The sequence below is a fragment of the Mustela erminea genome, chromosome 21 (genome assembly GCF_009829155.1).
Source record: "Mustela erminea isolate mMusErm1 chromosome 21, mMusErm1.Pri, whole genome shotgun sequence".
Lineage (NCBI taxonomy): Eukaryota > Metazoa > Chordata > Mammalia > Carnivora > Mustelidae > Mustela > Mustela erminea.
In genome coordinates, this window is record NC_045634.1 from 11,073,662 (window position 1) to 11,100,430 (window position 26,769).

At 40.6% G+C, this 26,769-nt stretch overlaps 1 protein-coding gene and 1 long non-coding RNA gene across 3 annotated transcripts in view; both read right to left on the reverse strand.

The window, feature by feature from the left end:
* Window positions 1-26,769, reverse strand: part of NRG1 (neuregulin 1) — a 1,102,231-nt gene that overhangs the window by 61,547 nt on the left and 1,013,915 nt on the right. The window lies entirely within an intron of this gene.
* On the reverse strand, window positions 13,792-19,503 carry LOC116581606. The gene is made up of 2 exons (XR_004282133.1): window positions 19,001-19,503; window positions 13,792-18,745 (listed from the first exon to the last, which is right to left on the reverse strand). It is a non-coding gene; the product is annotated as an uncharacterized LOC116581606 (long non-coding RNA).

Below are 26,769 nucleotides of genomic sequence, written 5' to 3' on the forward strand. Positions count from 1 at the left end.
GGATTATCTCATCAGATTTGCTTAGCATATCCAGTCCTAAGAAAACTAATGCGACAAATCAGAGAGTAGCAGATATCACTAAAGTGTTGACTGACCGCAGATGACTGCAAAATTGTAATAAGAATGCATACTATAGAGTTGAGTTGGTTCATTTTCATTAGCCTCTATTTAGTAATTCAGGTTTGTTTTTTTTTTTGCTAATTTTTTCCTTCAGTTGACTCTGCCTACTCTTTACTTATTTAAAACCCAAAATACCGTAGGGTAAGTCACAGATTTGCTCAAAATAAATTCAAGCTCTGGAAGAATTCTGAGAATCCCAGAACTTTACGTTTCTCTCTGCAGTAAAATAAGACAACTGAGGCACACGGCAAAGCCATGATACAGTTTTTTCAAACTGCAATTGTGTAAAAGACATGACCGAGACACCGAACTCTGTACTTTCAAGTGCTCCATTAACATTTTTAGCTGAGCATCCTTTGTTTCCTAAAAATAAGCAGTCGATGTTGAGCAGAAATAAAAATAAGCAGTCGATGTTGAGCAGAAATGTCAAGAAATCAATGAAAAGTAATCAGGAAGAGTGTTTAGTGTCCTTGAGAAAAACTCTGAGGACAGAGAGGGAAGCTTTGGCATGGCGAATAGTTAACATTCTCATGTTTTTTTTTTTTTTCCCCCCATAATAAAATGAAAAAGCAATATGTTAAATTACTTCATTTAAAAAAAAACAACAAACAACCATGTAAGTATCAAATATCAGCCTGGACCACACTGTGGAGTTAAAGGGCTTGCTTTCTGTTGTAAAAGTCCACGGCTGAAAGCTGCCATAAAGAAATGACTCCCATACAAGGCGCTGCACGTTCCCACGTGTGATAACAAGCAACAGAGAAGAAAACCTTATGTTAACACTTCGTTGCTGTAGCTCACTGTTTCTATCACGTCTGAGGAAAGATACTGAGGGAAAGGAAATAATAATTATTGAGTGACTTCAATGTGCCAAGGAGAAACTAAACGAGACCTCATTTTGGTATAATGTAAGTATAATAAAGGTGATTTAACCTTTTGGAGTTAATTACAAAGACTGCCACTCTATTGTACAGATTACCTATGATAATGAAGGAATATTTGATTCAAAAGGTGCCTCCATACAGAAGACATGAATAGACTTCTCTTCAAAGAAGACATCCAGATGGCCAACAGATGCATGAAAAGATGCTCAAATCAGTTGGCATCAAAAAAAAGCAAAATCAAAACCACCATGAGATATCACACATACCTGTCAGAATGGCTAAAATTAAAAACACAAGAAACAACAAATGTTGGTGAGGATGTGGAGAAAAAGGAACCCTTGTGCACTGTTGGTGGCAATATGAATTAAAAATAGAATTACCACAGGATCCAGTAATTCCACTACTGGGTATTTACCCCGACAATGGAAAAACAACTTTGAAAAAATATATGGGTCCCTATGTTTCTAGCAGCATTATTTATAATAGCCAAATCATAAGCAGCTCAAATGTCCAATGATAGATCATGGATAAAGACAATGTGGTATGTATAGAATGAAATATTATTTAGCCATGAAAAAAAGAATGAAATTTTACCATTTGCAACACAGATGGATCTAGAGAGTATAATGCTAAGTGAAATAAGTTAATCAGAGAAAGACAAATACTACATAATTTCACTTGTATATGGAATTTAAGAAACAAAACAAAGGGAAAAAAGAGAAAAACCAAAAAACCAGACTCTTAACCACAAAGTACAGCCTTACAGGTTCCCGGAGGGAAGGAGGATGGGGGGGTGGGGGAAATACCACTAGGAGCACCGAGTTATATGTGGAACTGCTGAATCACTACCTTGTACCCCAGAAACTAATAAAACACGGTATGTTAACTACACAGAAATTCAGGGAAGAAAGAAACTTAAAAAATAAATACAACAAAACAAAACAAAACACAGCTTCAAAAAACACTTTGTACCTATGATTTTAGAAGCTGGTGGGGGGGGGACGGGGAGGAAGAGGATCTCCAGCATTTTCATTTATTAAAAGAAAAATGTCTTAGTCTTAGATATTCCTGCTGTTAAGCTTGGACTAGCATTATTTTCTGAAAGGCAGCCGCAGCAACAACTTATTTTAACAAAAACCCACATTCCTTTTGAAAGAAACAAAACACAAATACCATGAACCTTATAGACATACTTTTAATTCATGTCTCGGTTTTGAAGTGCACAGTTTGAAAATGCCAGGGGCTTGTTCTTCAATCTTTTAATAATATAATTTTTAATGGAAAATTCAAAGTTCAATTATTTTAATATTTAGTACAGAAATCTATTGATATAATTCTAAATATCATTGGCCATGAAATTTAGCCTAGGACAGTATTATTACTTATTGTAGGTAGTATTTTGTTACTGCGACTAATCCATATAAATATAACAATGCATGTTTATTTTATAGATATAGAATGACAAGTCGGCTGTATCAGATAATTGGTTATAAATTACTCTAATTAACTGAATTAAAAGAACCATTTATCAAGTAATGAATAAGTATTGCACCCAAGAACAAAAAGCCCTTTCCTTTAAAATGCACTGCTTTTATGTTTTTAGAATTTTCAAATATCTGTAGAATAAAAGAACTGGTTTCATAATAGGACTTCGTAAACTTACTAAATAATTGAAATTATATTAACTTTCATAGTAATTAAATAGCACTTATCTTCAAAGAAACAAAAAAATTCATTTCTAAAGCTTTCTTTTGTTGAAATCCTACTCTAAAGGGTTACTTTTGACTATGAGTTTTAATGAGCAACTGAATTGAATTATGTAAGACCAATGTAATGAAATATTATTTGAGAAAAATCCCCCAAGCCCCCACTATTCCTACCTTACAATTTCAACGTCCAGGTCTCAAGAACTACCACAAGGGAATTTTAAAAAATCTTTCTGAGGATCTGCAATCGTTGTCATCATTATAGGCTAACATTCCTAAGTGAAAATGGTGGTCAAATTTTCTTAAAATAAATCACTGTTATTTTATAATTCTGTGATCTTGGGAAACGATATACACAGCTACATCTAAACATATTCACAGACTTAAAGACTGTAATTCTCAAGTTTAACTTAGGAAAAGCAAATTGGCCATCACATGCATCAAAGTCTTTTCCCAGACATCACGCCGAAGTGATTCCACTTGATTTGCTCTGTGGTGTATCACAGTGTCTCAGATAAAATAGGACAGTTCTATATGCCTTTTCTTATTTGTCTACTCATATCCTTACCAGCCCCATTTAGTGGAAAGATAAAATATTCAAATACATCTATGCCTACTTCTGGATCTCTCTGAAAATCTTTGGCTAAGTTTTCATCTAAGATGAACTTGGCAGTGACAAAGCTTTGCTTTTACTACCTTGCCATCAGCTCAGACCCCTCAGAGACATAGACTTAGCATTTGTGAAGCTGGCAGAGGTATTCAAACCTTGGTCTGGAACACTGTCATCAGTTGAATATATCTCATTTTGCTAAATCATCTCTCTGCAAGAAAATTCCTCTTGACTTGGTTCATGTCCCTCACACCATGGGCGTCTACTCTATCCCTGTGGCTTAAAATCAGGCCATTCTTCTCCAGTCCTGTGCCACCACTCAAGACCCACAGGTTCAGGTTGCTGAAAGAATCCAATTCATTCCTATCTTTTTGCTAATCTACAGCCTAAGGCTAAACCTTTGTCTTTAATGATAAACTTGATATTCCTGGCTCTTAGTTATTTTCCCTGGCCTTCCGGCTCCTTCCACTCCTGGATCCCTTGGCAAAATCATCTCTCTGCTCCAGACACAGCCCCAAGGCAAGGAGAATCCTAGATGTTGGCCTCTCTGTTTGCCCCCCAACCTCCCAGCAGTGTGGGTTACACAAAAGGGAGGAGACTCCTGCCATTTACTAATCAATAGTCCTCACTTCTCAAAGTTAAAAAGACAATCTATCCGAGGCACAGATCCACTTCCTTCTCTAGAAGGAGTACAGTTCCATTCCTAGATCAAGATTCACTAGCCGTCCGGCCCACCTAAAACAGGATGGCTGGATGTAGCAAATAAAAATACAGAATACCCAATTAAATTTGAATTTCCTATAAACAATGAATCCTTTTTAGTGTAAGGATTCCCTATGGACTGTTTGGGACATACTTTAACAAATTATGCACTGTTTATCAGAAAGCAAAATCTATTTGGGTACCCTAGACTTTATCAGGCAACTCTAACAATATAGGACATTTTCTTTAAGCCAAGAGGATGTACAATCACATACACATATGCACATGTGCGGGCATGCACGGACACATACACACACACACACACACACACACACACACACACACACACACACAGAGTCATAAAAACAAACCACAAGGCTATACTTTTTCATTTAGCCCCCAAACTGGTTTTTATCAAATTGGCAAAAAGATTACAACTACACTTCTATACTTTTGCCATGCTTTAGCGATTTCCACTCCATTTCTGTTGTGATTGAACCAAAGGGGGAGGGGAGCTTTCAAATTCAAACTCACTCCAAGCTAAGAAAATCGACCTGCCTTCCTCTGCACTTGGATAGTCTCAAGATGCAAGTCCAAAGGCAATAATGACTTAGGAGTCACTAACATTGCCAGCAGAAAGGCTTGCTTCTGAGCTCAAAGCAGTACAGGAATAGAGTACTGCACAAACGCTCAAAGTCAAGTTTTAACAATATTCTGCATCTATAGGTCTCACTACACTGTGGTGTGAAAGGACACCCAGAGTCCCCAGAGTCCCCAGAGTAGGCCGAATGTGCGACAGAACTGCTCTGCTCTCGGCACAAACGCCAAAGCATAGAAGAGAATTTCTGGGTCCTGCAGGTTAAAGGGGAGAACGTGAAGAAATGCAGAGACACCTTCCAAGCTACATGCCACGAATTCTCCTAGCAGGCTCCGGGCGTGGAGACCCAGAAGAGGCAGAAATGACACATAAGAGGAAATTGTGTTGACCGAAAAGAGTGGAAAGAATGGTGGCAAAATGGAACTTATTCAGTGTACAGAAATCTGCTTGGCTAGGAGGCTCAAATTTTATCATACTGAGAAGGTAGATGGCATTGGTGTTTGTTGCAGAAGAATCTAGGCAAAGGGTATTAATCTTTGAATATATCAAAGTTGGATGTATGGAGTGTTTATTTAAAAGGGCAGAAATGGGGTACTACGACAGGAACACCAGTTTTCAGCTGAATATATGAAAAAAAATCTGCATAGCTAACGAAAGATAAAATGGGTAAGCTTTGGTAAATCGGGCATTTTCTTCTAAGTGAGGAAACCCCAACGGTTAGGACTCATTGCAGTGGGGGTAGGGTTGGAGTTGGGAGCATTCAAGAGTTCTTCCAACTTGAGGTCCTATGACTAGAAGGAGGGAATGAAACAGTTTATCCGTGATGCTAGTGGTTTGGGCTAGACTCAACAATTTTCATGTTTAAGCAAGTTCTGACGAGACTTTACAGACCACAGAATGATACGTATTAATCTCAATCTCAAGTATCCTGGTTCTAATTTGCCAACTTGTAACTGGTACACGATGAGACCAGAAATAAAGAGCGGATCAAGAAGAGATCCCATTACAAAACGGAAAAATATCTAATGTTCTTTATGTATCTTCCACTTCTATAAATCTCCAAAGCAAAATTGTTGCCGTTTTTAGCAGTTTTTGTCAAGGATAGCAGAAAGTAGTTAAAATATGTGGTCACTTATCACACACTGATTGCTAGTCCTAAAAGCTGTACTTTATTAAATTAAAAAAAAATTCATTTGGCTCTCAAAGAATACTTCTGTGCTCACATTTTAAAATATATTTAACAACAGAAACGACTCTACGTTTTATTAAGGCAAGCCAATATTTTCAATGGTCATAAAAAGCATAGCCCAAAGATCACAAATCTCGAATGACAGGCATTAATGCATCTCCGTCCCCACAGATTACTAATTTCACTGATGAGACTTCCTATAGCTTTTATTGGCCATCAGCAGATGAATAGGGGACCGGTGGGGGAACTACATGCCTCAGGACCAATAAAACCTGCCTGTAAATGATAAACATGAGCTTGTTTGTGCTATGACTGGAAGAACACTGTATTTTCAGTGATTTTTTCAAGGAGAAATACTTGAACATATTCCACTAATTTTCTTACAGGAATGGCAAAACAAAGCAGGGAATCGTCAGATTTACCGTGCAGAAACTCAGGCAACGTTTATGCACTTTTCGCACACCTAAACTGGTTTGAGCCTTGGGAAATAAAATCGTGCCTTCTGATATGGATTTTGAAGCACCCCTTTTATTTGGTTGTTCTGCGGCTGTCTCATCATAAAATATGAAAGCTCTTGTTTCTAACGTTGTAAACATGACATATACGTTATACAAAAGTTCTTTCACTGCATCTTCTGCGAAGCTACTTCTACAATTTAGCAGATCTTCAGAAGACTTAAGCCTGACGTATCACCACTCCTCATTTGAAAATATCCAGATTATAAATAGACCCTTAAAAAAAGAAATGATCATTTTGAAGATTCAACTCTCAATTCATTTAATCCGGCTCAAAAAATCACTATAAAAATTTGCCAGGCTGTCCCAGTTTTTATTTGCTATGCACCCCCCTCCACTTTTACTGCCTCCCCAGGGGGTAATGCGAGATGGAAAAATGGACAGAAAAAAGACGAGGAAAACGTTCTTTTTAGTGCACCTTGCATATATCATCCCTCAGCTAAGACGGCTGGTGGGCAACTGGCAATTTGTTAAATTAACTCATTTCCTCTGAATCATTCTTTGTTACTGAAGGGCCACAGCTCCGTTCTATAACGAGCCATTAGTGTATAAGTGCTTGTTCAGCATATTCCATTTTCGCTGATGGTATCTGAAATTAACCAGCGTGCTGCAGTCAGCACAGGCAGAGGAGTCACAGGGGCGCGGACAGTAAAACCATCCTTACCAGAAGTCACTACTGTACTGTTCTGGCATGTTCCGAGAGAAGGCATCACTTTTTGAATGTGTTGAATGTGTGGTAACACTGCCTCAATGAAAATTAATGGGTAGTTAGCCATGAAGAGTCTTTAAAGCCCAAAAGAGGGGTGCCTGGGTGGCTCAGTCAGTAAAGCGGCTACCTTCGGCTCAGGTCATGATCCTGGGGTCCTGGGATCAAGCCCCACATCGGACTCTCTGCTCAGTGGAGAGCCTGCTTCTCTCTCTCCCTCTGCCTCCTGCTCTGCCTACTTGTGCTCTCTCTCCATCTCTCTAATAAATAAATAAAATCTTAAAAAAAAAAAAGACCCCAAAGAACAGAATATAAACTTTAAATTGTGTGAACACGTTTATTCCAAATACTTAGCAAAATGTTGCTGTGTTGGTTCCAAATTTTTCTTCATTTTTATTTTTTAAAATGATTTTGTTTATTTATTTGAGAGACAGGAAGAGAGAGCACAAGTAGGGGGGCAAGAAAGAGGGGAGAAGCAGGTTCCCCACTGAGGAGGGAGCCTGACTCAGGGCTTGATCCCAGGACCCCATCCCAGGACCCCAGGATCAGGACGTAGGCCCAAGGCAGATGCTTAACTAACTGAGCCACCCAGGCTTCCCTGGTTCCGAATTTTTAAAATAGCTTGATGTATTACTATTTCTTTAAAAAACAAAACAAAACATGTTTTGTGTATAAGAACAGATTTTCATTTCTATATTTTCCTTCCTGTGAACAGACTGACCAGAAGAAAATAAATTATATTTTCTTTACCCATCAATTTACCAGAAGAAAAAAATGCATTCAGAACTGGTTCTCACTTAAGGGTCTCTGTCAGTCCCCAAGGTCCTGAAAGAAACTACTTTAGAAGAAAAATAGGTAGAAATAAAGAGAAAGTAATACAAACACTGCCATTTCTGTCTAAATCACAAGATTTGCTTATATGTGGTAGGAAAAAATCTTTTTCTTATTCCAAGTACCATTGCTATTTCACAGATAAACAACTAATACTCAGCTGATGAAAAATTCAGAGTTTTCTTCCACTTGCTGTCCCTTCCTTTTTTTTTTTTTTTGAGATTGGTATCAGATGTATAATAAAGAACAGTAAGCCAAGAAATTGACTTTGCATGTGTCTTCATGAACATAACTTTTTTTTAAATGACCTATTATTACTGGGGAGGAAACAGGCTAATTTTATTTGACCCTGTTAATGATTTTTAGACTTCCGAATTGATGTCTCTGATCCCACTAGAAAGTCTAGGAATCATCATAAATGTGTAACTTCACATGTTGAGTTACAAAGACAGCTGGTGTTAGAAAGATAGTTACAAAGATATCTGGTGTTAGAGCCCACAGCAGATATTTGTGAAAATAATAACAATTTTAAAAATCGTCAGCAGAATAGTTTCTCCACTATCATGAGACAAAAAGAAATCAAAGTGTCTGTCACATCAGGGAAGTCAAACATATAGAAGGATGTTTCCAAACTAACAGCATGGGCGCGTGGGTGGCTCAGTGGTTTAAAGCCTCTGCCTTTGGCTCAGGGCTCAGGTCATGGTCCCAGGGTCCTGGGATTGAGCCCCGCATCAGGCTCTCTGCTCAGCGGAGAGCCTGCTTCCTCCTCTCTCTACCTGCCTCTCTGCCTACTTGTGATCTCTCAAATAAACAAATAAAATCTTTAAGGAAAAAAAAAAAAAAAACTAACAGCATTTATTATAGTTTTCAGCCCCGCTCTAAATAGCTAAGGAGATGATGAAACCTGAAGAGTCCTTAAGGGGTCAGGGGACCCTCTCACTGCTCTGTAGGGTTCCTGGTCAGCTTCCAATTGGCGCAGAGCCCTGCCGGGCTTCAGGGACAGACAAGAAGGCTAAAGAGGTAGAGAATGTCTCAAAAGCTTCACGAATTATCTCCAAAAACCCTCCCATCCTCTCAGCCAGGAATTGTGTGAGTTGCATAGGAAATTAAAATAAAAAAACATTTTTCTAAACAAATAGAAAATACAATTAAATACTACCCAATTATTGACTTATTTAAGGTAAATCATCATTAAACTCAAGCAAAATTGCCCTTTTAGGGTATATTTGTTCATTTGGGGTATATCTGCTTGCTTGAATTATTGCTGAAAAACCCAGTCATTAGAAAGAGAGGAGAATAAAAAGACAAAAAAAGACTGTAAGACACATTAAAATAGTTTCAGCAACCTTGTGATCCATCTCCTTTTCTGGATTCCTCCTTCCCTCCAGTTCCAAGAGCTGACTGATAATGTTGCAAGTGAGAATTCACAGTAATTCATAACATGCATGAGTCCATGCTCCTTTGAAAGCTCATCTCTAGGGGCTCCTGGGTGGCTCCGTCAGTTAAGCGTCGGACTTCTGGTTTCAGCTCAGGTCAGAGTCATAAGATTGAGCCTCCATGTGGGGTTCTGTGCTCAGTGGGGAGTCTGATTCTCTCTCTATCTCCCTGCACCCCCCCAAATAAATAAATAAATCTTTGAAAGCTCATCTCTACCAACGCAACTGCCCTAACACAAGTTGCTGTTTGTTTCAGCAAGGTCAATTGATTTTCCTCCATGTATGATTTCGAGTATGGCCATCAGGCACATCTGAACTTAGAACGGTATGATTTTTGCAAGTCCACACATTATTCCACAAGTTTCCTGAGAGAAGTAAGTGATGGTGATGAACTTGAGTCAGTTTTTAGATGTAGGCAGTCTCTGATCAATGCCTTAAAGACAGCACTCGAGACTTGTTTTCCTTAAATATCTATTTCTTATTGATTTTTTGTGTTATAATACTTACGCCAGGAAAAATAATTCAAAGGCTTTCTATTTTTGATATTACATGTCAAGCTGGCTCAATGATAAGACGTTACTCTTACCAACGAATCCTAGAAGCATATTTGATTTCTGGGTAATTTCTAGCACCTTGATTTATTTTGTGATGAAGTCTCGAGGAAATGTCACTTATATGATCTCACGATCTTGGGTGTCCCGCGTCAGTTTATGGACTTTCGGATTCACCTGGGAGAGTTTCTTTTCTTTTTTTCTTTTTAAAGATTTATTATTTATTTGGGCGGAGGAGAGGAACAGAGGGAGAGAATCTTAAGCAGACTCCCTGCTCAGCACAGAGGCCGAGGGGCTCCTTCTCAAGACCCTGAGATCACGACCGGAGCAGAAACCAAGAGTCAGATGCTCAACCGACTGAGTCACCCAGGAGCCCCATTCACTTGTGAGAGTTTCAGTTCAAACAGGTCTCTCCTTTACATGAGGTGCGCCCGTCTTATCTTCTGTTCATTTGAGCGAATGAAAGCAGCAGAGTCAGAATACCTTAAATCCTTCACAGAAGGCAGCAGGCCAAAATACAAATATAAGCCAGAAAATGATAACTGGTAACTAATCTATAATTTTTTATTGATTTTTTTGTGGTCACATTTAGCAAAGGGAATCTTGTTTTAGTTAAGCACATGCTCTTTAGTTGACAGCTCTGCCTATCTCAAAACAGGTTTTAGCTGAGCTGAGAAATCAGGGATTTAGTGAGATGTAAAGCCCAGGAACGATAGCTTGTCAGTAATTAGCCAACCCCGGAAGGGGCACAGCCCGTTCGCTAAGCGAATATGGGTCAGTGCGGCAAGGGTCTCTAGGGTGGGCAACAAGGGTCTCTGGGGTGGGCGTGGGCTACAGGAGGAGACAGATCAAGAACAAGCAGAGTCTGATAAAAACACGGTATTTGTTATTTTCAAAAGTGTGTAGTCTTGCTAGGATGAGCACTGGGTGTTAAATGGAAGTGCTGAATCACTAAACTGTACACCAGAGACTCATAACACACTGTGTGTTAACTAACTGGAACTTAAATAAAAACTTAAAAATAAAATGTGTGCACTACAGTGACTTCTATAAATTACATGTTTCCTTTGTACTCTTTGCCCCTTATCCTGTAACTCACCACAGCCTCTCTTCACAGATACACACATTAACTGGATTCTTTCAGCTGACAGGCAGGATTAACCCAACGTACCAGTTAGAATGAGGCTTTATTGTATTTGTGGGAAGAAGGACATAGCTGTTAAAAAATTAAAAAGGGATCCAGATTTTTAAAAGACATTTCTAAGTTCTATCTGTGTGGTTATATACAGTTTATATAACAGTTTATACATGAGTGGGAAGGTAATTAATTTATTTCTTTAATAGAATTTATCCTTAATCTACCTAATTTGACTTTCTGCTTATGTCAAGTTTGAGTTAAATTGAAGCATTCATCTAGTATCTTCATTTCAAAGTATTACCAAAATTATTTCATCAATTGTATATAACTGAAATATTTCATTATTCTTCATTTCATCAAAAATGAAATGAAAAACATTCTCATAATATACATATACCTATGTATGTGGAATCAGTTGTTTGGAATTCATAACACTTTTGCCAGCTACGAACACAAAAGAAAAATGCAGCATTTTAATCAGAGCACCTGCTTCCAAAAGGACTTGCATTGCTGGGGGAGCAGGGAACAGAAATGGGGAGTGACTGCTGACCGGTATGAGATTTATCTTGGGGGGATAAAATGTTCTGGGATTAGACAGTGGTGATGGGTTGCACAACTTTGTGAATGTATTAAAACAATGAATTGTATAAAGAGGTGACTTCTGTGGCAATGTGACTTATATCACAATAAAGTTGTCAATAAAAATATTTTTTCAATAGTTTGAATGATTAAACCCTCAGAAGAAAGAGCCCTGTGCATCTGAATATTATCTTAAATACTTCTTTATCATGTTGATAACCAAACCCCTATATTACCGAGTACAGACTTGCATATTGACCTTAGAGCAAAAGTTGAACCATTATTAATATTAGCAAATTTCCAGACAAATGGTAACTCCAGACAACAAAAGGCAAGAAATTCTAAAAGAATAATCTCAAAAGGTACACTAATCACATTTATACAGTGACATAAAAAAAAAACCCTCAAAATTTTGTTCTTTTACAAAGTTAATTTCCCAGTATTTCTTTCAAGTCTCAATATTAAATTACATCTATATTTGACTAAGTTCAAAGATGGTTTATATCACCGGACAACTATCACATAACTCAATTCCATGAAAGGTTCTCTTCTGACTTCTCTAGGAAAGCAGATTTCATTCCTTACAGCTGCATTAATCACTTACCCAGGCAAGCTGTTTAACTAATCAGAATCTGGGTCTGACAACTGCTCTCATTTACTGATTCCATTTTTTGTGTGTGCCACCATGGGCATACCAAGCCCCTCAATCACTGTCAAATACAGAATGGGAGGAAGGAGACAACCTTCATTTTTAATGATTACTTAATTAAAGGCAGAGTTACATTTGCATGGCAGTCTTATCCAGGCAAAATAACTCATCCATAGTTTCAAACCAACTGACCCTATGATAAATGCACTCCTAGGAAGTCGGAATCCAAATCCAAATACACGACAATGTGTATCATTTACTTAAGACATTGAAATATACTTGGCAATGTAACTGGGGGTCAGAGTTAGGATCTTCCTCTCTGGAAGGCCTTTATCCAGGCAGTTGCGGAATTTTTTTCCAGGAAGGTTTGTGCATTGTTTGTAAATAGATGAAACAGGGAATAGTATTACCTTGATCTCAACGAAGTCCTGTCTGAAGGGAAGGGGTTAGACACAATGCCCTCTGGAAACCACTCCTAACCCTAAGATTTTAATATTATAAGGAAAGTCAATCCCAAGGATCAGCTATATGAGTTTGTTTGGTTTTTTTTTTTTTCAATCACCTCACCTCTACGTCCAAAAAAGACCAGGAATTCTCTGAAACCAGCCTTAGGAAAATGCAGTAAGTCAGAAAGGATGCAAACCATTCATTTTGCAAAGGCCAACCTGAGTTAAGCTAAGTGGGGGCCTTGTTCCCTACCCAGGTCTCCAGCTGACCTTCTCCTAGGCCTTTATTTCGTCATGATCACTTGTGACAGGTGCTCAGGACTCTTTTATGGGTCCTTATTTCTGAAGACTTTCTACCATCTGGGTTTTCTCTCCAGGGCAGAGGCAGATATGGCTGCTACCGTAACACCTGAGATGGGCTTGTGGCTTAGAATGACCAATGCCCAGAAGCCTGTACCTCCTTGAGAGCTAGAAAATCCCATCTGCCCTCATAACTCTCCTGCAATGAACCTTTCCTACGGCTGAATCACTGATACATATTTCTTGATGTTCTACTCCTTCTACGCTTCTTCCAATCTCCAGCTGTTCCTTAAAGGCTATATATATATAAAAAAAAAAAAGCAGTTTTTTTCCTAGATGCTTTACTTATGTTTACTGATTGAAAACTGCTGTTAACCTCTTCAGCACATTAATGTCTAAGGGACTGTTCCATATGACATCGAGGAATCATTGAGATAGCAATGAAATGTGTTTTTCTAATTCTTAATAAGTCTAAGCCATAATTCAGATGCTATAAAAAGTAAGAGAGACATACTTCCCTGATTTATGAAAATCATATTGGTTTCTGAAATTTATTTTTGTGATACAATTTTACTCTTATTGCCATGTCTTTTGATTGGTCTCCTATTGCTATATTCTAACGAGTTCCAGCTCAAACATATATAGATTGTTGTTAGGTATCTTTCCAGCTCAAATTTAGTCCATTTTGTCTTGCTGGGAGTCATGTAACTGAGCTGAAATTCTACAGCAGTGTGCATTTATCCCAGAGAACCACATCAGTTCCAGGAAAGAGTGCTGATATCTGAAGGTAGTTCCACATCATCATATGTGCCAATAAGAAAGTTTTCTTGGTTTTTTTTTTTTTTTCAGATTCTTACATATAGAATCAATAGGTAAGTACTTGGCATAAAGCAATTCCCTGATTTACTCATGCCCAAAATAAATAGTTAACTTTAAATATGTTGTAGAAAACATTTGGTAATTAAATCAAGAGTTTCTCTGAATTACCCATGATGAAAATGCTAGGCATGGCAAACCTCAGAGAGATGACTAGCCCAGGACCATCTCCTTTGGTGTGCCTAGTAATTCTTCAACAGATCAGACTGCCTCAAGCTTAGCCCACATGATCCTACTTCAATTTTTCTCCATCCACTCCTATGAAGAACATGTTCTGTCAGCGCTAATGTTCAATTTAACAATGAAGTCGGTCCTGCAGTCAGAATTGGAGGCAACATCTATCCAATCTGATAGTTCACAGAACTTCCAGTCTATGAAACGACATCACGTACACAACTCAGACGCACAAAACCATCCTTAAAGATTAATTACCTTGTGTTTTCAGGTTCTTGGAAAAGAATCATGAGCCTTTACTACCTCCCATTTTCAATGCACTTAAAAAAATTTTTTTTTAAAAAACCAGGTATAGGTAAAAGCTGGAAGCATTCTGAGGCTGCTTAATATAATCGCTATTTCTGAGATGGTGATAATTTTCAAGGATCTTGTGCTCTTCAAGCTGTGGAGTGGCCCAGGGGGTCCTTACTGCCGGTGGAGGAGTTGGAAGTGTCAGGGAAAGGCAACCCGGGAAACTGGTGAGGGCTTTCGGCTGGAGAGCAGTGCGGGCTTTTTTCCACTCAGGGAAAAGAAATGTAGATTTCCACCACTTGGGTACAGTTTTCCCTCTCTAAGGTAATTAAGGAACTTTGAAAGTGAAGAGGATCATGACATTATCTAACTTTGAAAGTGAAGAGGATCATGACATTATCTAACATGATCCAACTCCGGGGAAAGCTTTTCTGAGACCCGAGTAGTGTTTTCCGTCTCCCTGTCTCCCCCAAACTGCCGATGTTGATGGGAAGAGTTTCTTTCCTTCACATTCAGTTCAGTTCACACTCTGCTCAATGACCTAAAGCTCTGTCTTCAAAACAAACAGAAAACCATCTTCATTTCCACCTGGGACTGTGGGTGCAGAGGGGAAACGCATAAATGGAAAGCTGGCAGGCACTCTTGGAAAGGAGGCTGAGGCATTCTTTTGGGTCAAAATCATCTAATTTTGTGGTCACTTTCATTGACGAGTAAGGCTGATTTTCAGCATCCAGACACTGGCTTAGAATACTGTGGACATTCCTTTGCTTCAGTCTTGGGACTGTTTTGAGTTGTTTGATTATATCCTTATTTGGATATTAGTCTTTGATAATAATGGGATACAAGCTATCTTGCTTCCTCCAACGATTTAAATACTCCCATTTGCAGGCATCTGATTTTTTAATAGATGGCACTTAATAATATTAGCAAAAAGGAGTGGTGCTTTGCGACCAAGCAGTGTTAATGAATTTGGAGACCCACACACACCCCGCAGCATGCTTCCCCCCACATCACAATGGACATGTACACACCCAACTTCACATTTGCACAATTCAGTTTTTTTTTTTTTTTTTTTTTTTAATCCCACAAGGAACATTTTGCCTACAACAAATTTGTTTCTGACTCCTCTTTGTGATGGGTCTACTTCTGGGGTATAGAAGGCGCCATGAGTCTGCTTTTTATTCTTTTCTGGACTTCCCCATAAAACTGTGATAATGATACAGGGCTGTTCTCCAGTTCTGCTTAGCAGCTCTTGAGTTCACAACCTCGCTGGTAAATTTTAGAATCTGGAGATGGACCTGTAGGTGAAAACTTCACCTGCCCCCGCCCCCTGCCCCCAACTGTGTCATTAGGAGTTGGGAAACACCTGACTGGTAGGCAGAGCTCCAGGCCCCAGTCAGAGTCAGAGCTGGCTCTCAGTAGAGAGGCTTGGGCCAGGAGCATCCTGACAGACCTAGGGGATTTCAGGCAAATAATGTGTTCTGTCTAGGCTTTTGGGTCCTAACCTGTCACATGAATGCTAGATCTACCCCCCCAAGCTCTTTTCACTTTACTACACGGGCCCTGAGTAGTTGCAGTCTGAGGAAATATTATTAGCATCGTGGGCTGTGTGCAAGTACATTCTCTCTCTCTCTCTCTCCCACATGTGCACACACCCACACATTCTGCTTGATTCACGGGATGATTTCTCTGAGACATGACCTAATTTCATTTAGGCTTGGGATCTTGTCAGTCTGGGTCTTCAGAGCTGCTTTATACAATTAAAATATGGAATCTCAGACCGGAGCTCAGACTTTATTATTATTAGTCATGCTCAAAAGACAAATAAGGACCTGATCTAGTGCAATGATGGGTCAGCAGGAAAGAAACACAATAAAAAGAGTACTTTTAAAAAAAATGGAGCACCTCATGAGACTAAATATTAGGAATCCTACAATCTCTGCAATGTCAGAACAGTTACACATCGAAGACTCGTGAAAAGAAAACACACTTAAATTGGAACACTCATCTACGGGGGAAAAAAAAATTACCAGACCTAAGAATATTGGCAAAGTCCCGGGATGAACATCTGCAATCTCAAATCTGAAATGATGATAATAATTGATCCTAGCAAGTTTGGATATCGTGTCAGATGTGTAGCTTGAAAATGTGCGTACTGATCACTTAGATTCTGGGGGTGAAACGCGGAATGGAAGATTAAGTTACAACCTGCTAACGTCCGTGAAAAGAACACGCTAGCCTCTACCTGGTAGAGTGTGCTCGATGCGTAACAGCTAGGAAAGCACAGCTGAAATCATGCCAAGAGCCTGCTCCTTAGGCCAGACAGGAAGAAACAAAAGGCAAGGGGAAGGCAGACAAGCATGAGGTATGCATCATTATGGACAATTTTAAAAAAATGAATCAAAGAGGAAAGTGGTCTGTTCTGATTCCTCACAATGGAAGTAGGGAGTCGATGAGGCTAAGGCTGTCTTTTGCATACTTTTAAGACCTGGAAGGGATGAAGAATGGAAACCAAAGCTTTTTTGATCCACAAGAGTATGTCTGCCTGGGTCACAGTGGTTCCCCAGATTTTGATTTTACTGTATCAAATAGAAAAGAAGGAACCGAGTAATATATACATTAAGCCACAGTTTCTCCAATGGGGAATTGGAATTTTGTGGTTATTTTACACCTGGTGCCTGGCACGTGATGAGCTCTGAGGTCTGGAGGGGAGCAATGGGGGTACAGAAGATGTGCTTATCTCACATCCTGCCTGGACCTGGTCCCTTGTCCCATGCACGGGGCAGATTTAAAAGGGGCCACACTGACCTTCAACACTGGGCCGTGAGTCAGGTTTACGGGCACACACCATTCAGTCCCTTCCAGATGGACTCCGTTTTCATTATTTTTCAGCAACTTAAAATAATAGCAAGAGGGACTGGGCCTGAAGTCATCAAAAGGCAAGTGTTGTTCATTGCCCCATGCACATATTAAGCCAACCTAACATCTGGATATTTTTGTGCCCTCTTTGGAATATAGGTGAGTCTACCTAATTCTTCCCGGAAGCTTTCATGACACCATTGTCCCTCCTTAGAAGAGGACTCTCATTCTCTAGACCAGTCTTCTGGGGCCAAACCCCAGTTGGAATCTAGAGATGGAGGAACAGACGGTGCTAGTCACTGCAGGGTCAGGCAAAGACCCTACATGACAGAAAATCGTGTGCTGCTGGACAAATCGACTTTGCTAAGAGGCTGAATAAAACTGACTCACTCATGATCCATTAGGCAACTGGCTGGCATCCAACAGGCTGGAAAATAGCTATACAGAATGAATCTCAGTCTGTTGCCGGCAGCCAACTGTGCCAAGCTCTCATAGTATGTGTATGCAATAGTATGTGTCGACCCTGTCCTGAGAATGCTTTAAAAAAAATTACCTGACTGAATCTGGAATATACTTAAATTATGCATATTAGAATTGGGCTTTGGAAGCTAATGAAGTTATGGAAATAAAGGAGTAAGAATAGGAACGAGACCTCAAAGGTTGATCTAGCAAATCCTTGATTAGAACCGTGCTGTGTATACAGTGGGTGCTCAATAAAGGCATTTGCTGCTAGCTATAAAGATGATGATGTGATAAAATCAGTATCATTTTCTTCTTTAGGGAGAACAGGATACATGTAATTTGCTTTCAATTATCCAAGGCAGAAAGCAGCCCAACCATAAATTCAAAAAGCTCGAGGAAGGGCACCACTGAAGTATCTCTTTACAAAGACTTGAACGCAACTCCCTAATTAGTAGAAAAGACAGAAATTTATAAATGAATCTTACCAACAATTCCCACAACTTCTTTGCTGTTCTTCTTGTATTTAATGTCTGCAGAATCTTGCTACTTAAAAACTTTGATCAATCAAAACCGAAGTATATAAACACTTTTTAAGAACTGCTCAACATGTCACAATATCTTTATTCACTAGCACATAAAGAAATTGGTAGTTGCACCTGGGATTCTCTTTTCTTCAGGCCATTTTCAGATTCTGTTTCCTAACAGTGTGTCCCGCACAAGTTGGAGCATTCATGTCTCTTTTGGGGGAATGTTATCAATACAGAGAAATGGTGTGGAGCACAAGGCTACATTGAGTCACGAAGAGAATGTGAATTTCACATTTTAATTTGCATGAAAACGAAGCCTGTAGATGGTCTTTTCCTGGGGGTTAGAGGGGATTTAGACTGCCTTAAATGGTTAACACACAGAAAGAGGCACTGAACAAAATCCCTCGATTTCCACATAACTTCCGTAAGGATATCCTTCAGGCAGTAATGAGATGCTCCTACTAGGAATGTAAAATAAAATGAAACCACCTCAAATTCCTAATTCTTGGGTGATGGCCACCTGAGCCTAAATATCAAGATCTCTGATAAAAGTTCATTCTGTTCAAGGTTACTATTGACATTCAAAAGGGATGTTCCTGGGACGCCTGGGTGGCTCAGCTGGTTAAGCGGCTGCCTTCGGCTCAGGTCATGATCCCAGCGTCCTGGGATCGAGTCCCGCATCGGGCTCCTTGCTCAGCCGGGAGCCTGCTTCTCCCTCTGCCTCTGCCTGCCACTCTGTCTGCCTGTGCTCACTCTCGCTCCCTCTCTCTCTGACAAATAAATGAATAAATGAATAAATAAATAAATAAACAAACAAACAAATAAATAAATAATCTTTAAAAGGGATGTACCTGTCTGCTTTCCGGCCATGTCCATAGAGTTGATCTCTACCAGATTACATGTGGCGATTTTAATCCTTTGGAGTCCTTGGTCTTACACACCATTATGGCCTCAGAACTTTAGAACCACAAGACGATCTAACAGGGCTAGCATGTTAAGTAACGCCACATACGCTCTGGGGAATGCTGTGAGGACACCAGGAAAAGAAGGATGGCTGGACCTCTGTTGTCCTCACTACACACACGACCAGATGGTGTGGCCATGTTAAACTGCTAAATACGGTGGGTCCCATCTGTTCGGGAGCAGAGCAGACATTTTCACACGATGTCACGTGGGTGAAGGGCTGCCGCAGAACCTTAGTGGAACGCGGGGTGAATGGAATTATGGAATCCCAAAGTTACTTCATAAGAGGAAATCTGACTTGATTGTTTAAGAAAAAAAAATTGGATTTGACTTGGAATAAACAGGGATGCAGATACTTTAAAAATTTTGAAAGCTGGGCGCCTGGGTGGCTCAGTGGGTTAAGCCTCTGCCTTTGCCTCAGGTCATGATCTCAGGGTCCTGGGATCGAGTCCTGCATCGGGCTCTCTGCTCCGCAGGGAGCTGCTTCCTCCCCTCTCTCTCTGCCTGCCTCTCTGCCTACTTGTGATCTCTGTCGGTCAAATAAATAAATAAAATCTTAAAAAAAATTTTTTTTTGAGAAAGCCCTGGGATCTAAGCTAGCAATGAGTACCTAACTGTAATCAAGCCTGACTCATTCGAGGTAACACCACTCCAGGATCTTGAAGTTGAGGGAGGTCTCAAAGTTTGGCTCAGGAAGGGCACAGACATCTCAGACCGCTGTTCCTAAGACAGACCTAGAGTCCTAGGTAGACTCCAGAACCAAATCAGCTTCCTATTGAATCTCCTCTCCTAGGCTAGGGCACACAGTGATACAATTCAAGTTATTAAGACGAGAAGAGAAGCCAAAACATTTCCAGGGGCAAGAGGTAGGACTAAGTCTGTCTAGGTCATTATCATGACAAGTTCATGAAATTCCACATGTCCCTGGAGTTGGATGCCCTCGACTGTGAGCTGTATTAATAGTTATAAAAAGATGCAGACCTGTAATAAGATAATGATATGAAAATATGGGTGTACCATTACCACTTCATTTCTTTGTTAATAGGTATGTAAGCCTTCACCACAAAAAGACATAATTTAGCTATTAAAACAAAACAAACCCCCCTGTCCACTGCAAAACTACAAAAGGCAAATCTTTTCGGGGTAAAACAACCGCAAGAGCCGATTACTCACAGTCTAAGTACAGTTCCAGAGCAATCTTTGTTCATTCTCTGTGTTTCTTGCGAATTATTAGCAAAGCAAGGTATTTTTTAAAATCATGTCACATTTATGGAGAAACAGTACACAGTCCATGAATTCTTCCTTTTAGCTGCGGCTGTAATCCCAGTTTTATCTACAAATGGCCAAACGCCCGAGTCCGCACTAGAGAAGCAGATATTATGAGAACCTGTGAAGCGAAAGATCTTATCGCAAAAATTGTTTCAAATTCTACTATTTGATCACAAAAACTCCAACTACACAAATAACAGGCTCACTTTTTCTTGGACAGCTATCCAGTTGGCTGTACGGTTGCTTTTTCAGTCATATCAATCCCTTTGGGTATTCGAGATACTATCTTGCTTTTCTTGGCTGCAGTGTCCCTCTTGGAAAACATCTGGGCCACAAGGCACGTGTTGTGTTTAAGATTATGGTGTGACGACCCTAGGAGGCTGCCCAGAGCCTAGACAGTACTAGAACAAATGTGACGCAGAGTAATTCAACATTTCAAAAGCCTAATAGATGCACCAGCACCGAGCTGTGGCCAGGAATACAATAAACACAGGAAAAAAAATTCGGAGAGCCCAACTGACCGGATGGGGAAGCGCATATTTATTTATCTTAATTAGTTAACATTCTAAAGCAGCCATTGTTGTAATAACTTAATAGGTAAGTTAAATAATTGTGGAAAAGTTGTCACTCTTGTTACACTGGGTCTTCTGGGGCCTAGAAAAGAGATTTTCTGGAAGTTTTCTCAGGGAGTGACAGGCCTTGCCTACCCAGACCTGGGATTCATTCATAGTCTGACAAATGTTTTTTGCGCTCACACTGTACAAGGGGTCAGGATGGAGCCTCAAGGGGGATGCAGACAGGTGAAGATTAAAAAGGATTAAGTGGTCATGATAACAGGGTTTCTGTCTTAAAGAGTTTACTGCCTCGTAAGAAGAATAAGGCAAATTAAAAAGCAAGACCTTTTGAGAGGCAGCTCTTGGCAAATCCTTGTAACTGGGAATACAGGCGGTCTTCGTCCACGCTTTGAAAGATGGGTATGATGTTACTTATTGCGAACTGCGTGTGGGGCAAAGCTTTCCAGGGTGTGTGTGTGTGTGTGTGTGTGTGTGTGTGTGTGTGTGTCTCCCAGGTGAGAAAAGCCACAGGTATTTGGAAATTATAACGAACACCAAAGGACCAGGTATCTTAGCTCTTCGCTGAAATTTTCTATGTATTTCCGACACAATCCTTTTTTCCTGTTTTTTTCTTTCATTCAAAGTATCAGTAGCCTGATGCCGTGTTTGGGCTTCTCACGGTTTCCTCTCCTACATGCCATCAAAGTGAATTCCTATTTTCTTTGTAAAACCTAGCAGGGCTATTAAGGACACCCACTCCTCCTGCTAGACCTATGAATCTACTCCCAGGCGCTCGGCCCACAGGCCTGCGCTGTGCTGCAGGGAACTCCATCCCCACCGAGCCCAGAGGCTAAAAGCAGGAAGTTATAGAGAAACAGTGTTTGGGTGCTGGTGGTCCCTAAGTGCCCAACACTGTCAAAGTGCTTTACACAGAATAACTCATGGAAACTTCACAACTCTGTGATTTCAGTGTTATTTTTATCCCCATTTTATGGAGGAGGAAACTGAGACCCCCTAAACGCCTAACAAAGAAGTAGAGGTAGTTTGTGTTCAGCCTTGATCGTAACCACTTCACTACACCGTGCGTGACCGAGACGAATCAGGGAGAGGGGAAGCAGAGACCATGTAGAAACACCATCTCTAAAAGCAGTGATGTCCGTGCTCCTCCTCCCCAAAATCCCTGAAATGGAGTCTTTTAAAAATAAGGTCTTTCGGGGTGCCTGGGTGGCTCGGTGGGTTAAAGCCTCTGCCTTCAGTCCAGGTCACGATCCACGCGTCCTGGGATGGAGCCCCACATCGGGCTCTCTGCTCAGCGGGGAGCCTGCTTCCCTTCCTCTCTATCTGCCTGCCTCTCTGCCTCCTTGTGATCTCTGTCTGCCATATAAATAAATAAAATCTTAAAAACAAACAAACAAAAAAGGTCTTTCATTCACCTGGGTGGATAATGCAAGGGTAGCACGATTACCACTAAAAAGGCTAATTGTAACAAAGGCTCATTTATGCTCTCACATAACCCAGCGCTGCAGGCTCTAGCCAGGGTTATTTTCAATGTCACGATCGACTCCATCTTTCACAAGAAAAGTCTGTGGCTCGGACCTAGTGATGCTCTCGTGATTGTCACCTAAGAATAACCACTCCTCAATGAATCGCGACCGTCTCTGCAGGCACTCAGACCCGTGTCCCTGCCTGAGAGGATTACAATCTCAGCTAATGGTTTGGGGCCTCTTGGTTTCCACTGGTGACGGATCATCTGTCTAGTTTGACAACCGCCTTAAAAGCCTTCCTCCTCACAGTGTGCTCTGGCTCGCGCTCAGCTTTGCTCATCCCATATGCGGCTTCCGGTGTTTTCCTTTGTTCTTTTTCCTTTTAGGATAACTTCAAGCGACGAGCCGATAGTGCTGTTACACCTTTCAAAGCGCAAACCCATGTCTTCCTCCATCCGTCTATCCGTCATCTCTCTGCCCGCTTCCCTCTTAGAACAGCTTCTCTGAAATTCTCACAGTTGAAACCAGGATAATCTTGCTGTGCCCTTTACTGAAATGCTGGTGACCGTGATGTATCTGAGACCTTACCAAATCTCTGTAGCTTCTCCTTTTCTAGGCTAATGGCCCCTATTATGTCCTTTTTTATTAATAGAGAGTGCTATGCTGAAGATGACTGGAGGTAGCTGATACATCTTTATAAAGATCAGGATTTTTAAAAGAAATATCAACAATCCCAAAGACTCCTGAATCTAGCATTCATTCAAGGATAAAATTACAAAGAATTCAGCAGCTTCTCGCATCCAGATTCAGACCCTGGGTTAATACATATCAGTTCCCTACTTCAGGGGTAATCAGCTGTACTTCCTGTCCCCTATGGTAACACTGCACCATTAATACCAAACGATCTGTCTCATGTACCACTCTGAACCTGGCCCATAAATTGAGCACATTTTCTTCTGCCTCCTATGAGTCATCGCCGGACGTCCCCAAGCCCAGAGCGGGTCTGCCTTTGCAGTCTCTGGGGCTTTCTCACTTAGACGGTCCATTCATCTCTCAGGACAGCTGTGTCACTCACCCCGCAGAAGCAGAGGATCTTCCCTGAAAGCAGGGAACCAAGTGGACACTGCGTTCCCCTAGCTCTTTCTGTCTCTTGCAGTTAAGCCTGCCACAGGCTGACCGAGTGGAGGATTCCTACCTCTTCGGAGTTATTCTACACCTGGAGGTTATCAGATGGACCAGTGACAACTCTCCCCATCCGTTTCTGACTTGGCTCATTGTAGTGTGGGCCCCCAAATCTCATTTAGCCTTCATTTTGGAGAATATATTATTGTTTCTGGATTTCCTCAATCCTTCGTTCATGTATCATCTCCAACGTAACACAGAAAAAAGTCATTTCCTTTTCTTTTCCTTGCTTCTTTGTTTGGTTCTCAGTTCAGACTCATTCCTTTCTTTCAACATTCCAATATTTAAGTTAGGGATATAGTTTGTAATCTTAGATTGTTTTTTTCTCCTTTACCCCTTCCCCCCTCCCCCCACCACCCCACTCCCACCCCACATGTTTGAGCTCCTTAAGGAAAGAAAAAGAAAGGAGTCCTACTGCCATAGTCAGGGACACAGCACTAACCAGAAGTAGGAAACCAGGGAGGTTTCACAGCCTAGACTGGATCCTGGTAAATAAAAAAATATTTAAGACAGCAATTACAATGATAAAATCCCTGATCTTTCTTTCTCTGCGATAGTTTTATACTAACTCTGTTTTGGAGAGAAGACATGAAAGTTACAGAGGAAGTTACCTATTTCTAAAATTTAAAAACCTATAAATTAGGCATCAGACAGGGTCAAATTCTCATGCTGAGTCACTCATTTTCTTCAGGTTCTCAAGTCAGGTGATTCCATTTCTGTGGGATTACTCCTAGATATCCCAGACCCCTGTTCTCTTATATCCCTTTTGGAGAAGGCCCTCAGGCACCACTCTGAACTTGGTTCCATAATGCAGCACATCCCTCTGAGTCATCAACGGGGTGCTAGGAAGCAGAGAGATTTTCAGTGTTCCTTGCAGGAACTTTTTTCTTATTATTTTCAAGTTGAAAGGCAGCTTAGAGATGCTGGAGACAAATCACGGGCAAACTGTACCCACAGTCCGTAAGTAACACAGTTAACGGTTTTCAGAGACAGTTCTCCAGGGAGGGCAAGGCAGTCCAAATCACAGAAGTTTGGGGGTCAAAATCAGAATGGGCTTACGGCGAAAGTGGAGGTGGGGGTCTGGACATGGAGGCAAAGGCATTTGACCGTATCTGAAAAACGCCCTCCAAGCCAGGATTCGGACAAGTCTTCACGACAGAAGGAGACCTCACTCACTTTCATTCTAGTTAAGATTCACTGACTTAGACCGAGTCCCTACAAAGGAATAAATGAAAGCACAGCAAGGCTGTGACTCCCAGAATATGACTGAACCAGTCAATGGCAGAGCTGAAAACTGAATTCAGGCTTGTTGACCCTCTAATTGAATCCTTTTTTCCCCCCATAAACCCTGCCTGCCATGAGTCTGTCCTGATGCAAGAAGTTTTCAGTACTGAAGAATTCAGAGTTGGGATCTTGCTCGAAATCTGTGTAATTCCTCCTTTATCGTTCCATTTCTTGTGCTGATGCAAATGCCCCATACCTTCATGGAATCAACGCCAATATATACTATGTAGTTTTGAAGGACGGGTCCACTGGGAGACAAGGTCAGAAGCACATGCGATCTTTCTATGGTGTTTCTTACACCTATATGTGGATCTACAGACATCTCAAACTCAAAAATTAACTTCAGTAAAAAATGTATTTAATTTTCAGCTGGATTCACCTCCAACTGGAGTATATGTATCTTTTTTTCTGAAAAGGTCAGCAGTGTCAAAACTGTCAAAAATTTATACCACCTACCTAATTAGCTCTCTGCTCTTATAACGAATTTACTGGATATTTCACAATAAAGCATTCAAATTGATGAGGGTTGTCAAGAGAAAAAAAAAATCAATGTTAAGTACTTGACTAATGTTGTCCATTCAAATCTGAGAATGTCAGGAAGGTTCTCCACATGCATATTTGAAGAAATTGTGTGTTTCAGAATTATTTCCTCAAATAATACCTCTCAATCCTTTCTTATTAATAGAAAGATATATAAAGAAAGAAAAATAAGCACAGGAGATGAAGATACCTCAGTTCCATTAAAATGCAATTCATCTACCTACACAAATAACTTTCTAACCCAAATGAAAAGGTAAGCTCAGCTAAAAGACCTCCCTTCTTACCACTCTACTTAAAAGTGGGATACCTCTTGAGAAAGGAAAATGAAAAGCCTCTTATTTTGATGAGACAGATGAAAAGCAGAAATTGCAGCAATCAAATATTCTCTGAAGTAAAACAATTCTTTGATTTGTGGGTAAGGTTTAAGGAGGTCTGAGGATGGGCAGGACGAACATTCAAGAAATGTTATGCACCTTCTGGTTTGCTCCCTTTGCTCCCCAGACCTAGGGATTCTAGAATTAATTTTCAATCAGGAAGCAGATTAGAAGAACCCAAGGTTTTGTAACAGGAGCAAAGACAGGTTTCTGGCTACGGCGCATGGTAAGTCTGGAGAAGACACTAACACTATCCAACCTGAAATATCAAAACATAGCAGCATCTCATCAACATCAAGTACAAGGCGACAGGAGGGACTGGCGTCAGAGGGTCTTTCCTTCTCACCCTACAAAGTGGAATAGGTTGGAAGGCTTCCCAGGGTAGGAAGGAGGGGAGAGATGAAGATGAATTAGAACAGGGCGACCCCTCCCCTGGGAATATCGCGGCTCCGATAAAACATGGAGGGCAGAAGGTCGAGTCTCGGGATCCACCGTGAATGAACAAACGGGATCCTGTTTCTGTCGTCGTGGAAGCAGCTCTGCCTAGAAGTACATTCAGCTTATTTGCTGGTTCCCCACTTTCCAACTCTTTTGTTCCAGAGACCGCAAATTTGAGGTCAATTTGCCTTGAGAGTCAATTTCCAAGACTGACACCAAATCCTTCTGCAAACGCTTTTCTTACATTGCGTTCCTCTGCGGCACTCAGACTCCCCAACAGTTCCATAGCCTGCGTTTCCTCGCTTTAGGGCAACTTGCCTCAACACAAGCCCTGAACACTGTCAACTGCCACAACACACTAAAACAAAGAGTAAATAAGCATGGAAACGACTCTGTTGGCTCCTGGTCATGCATGCAGAAATGGCAAGGTTCTCGAGTTTGCCGGCATTTAACAACAATATGGTTCTTTGTGGAGCTGATCCAAAAATTTGCAGCTAATCTTAAAAAGTCAGAATTCTTGCATGCATAAACA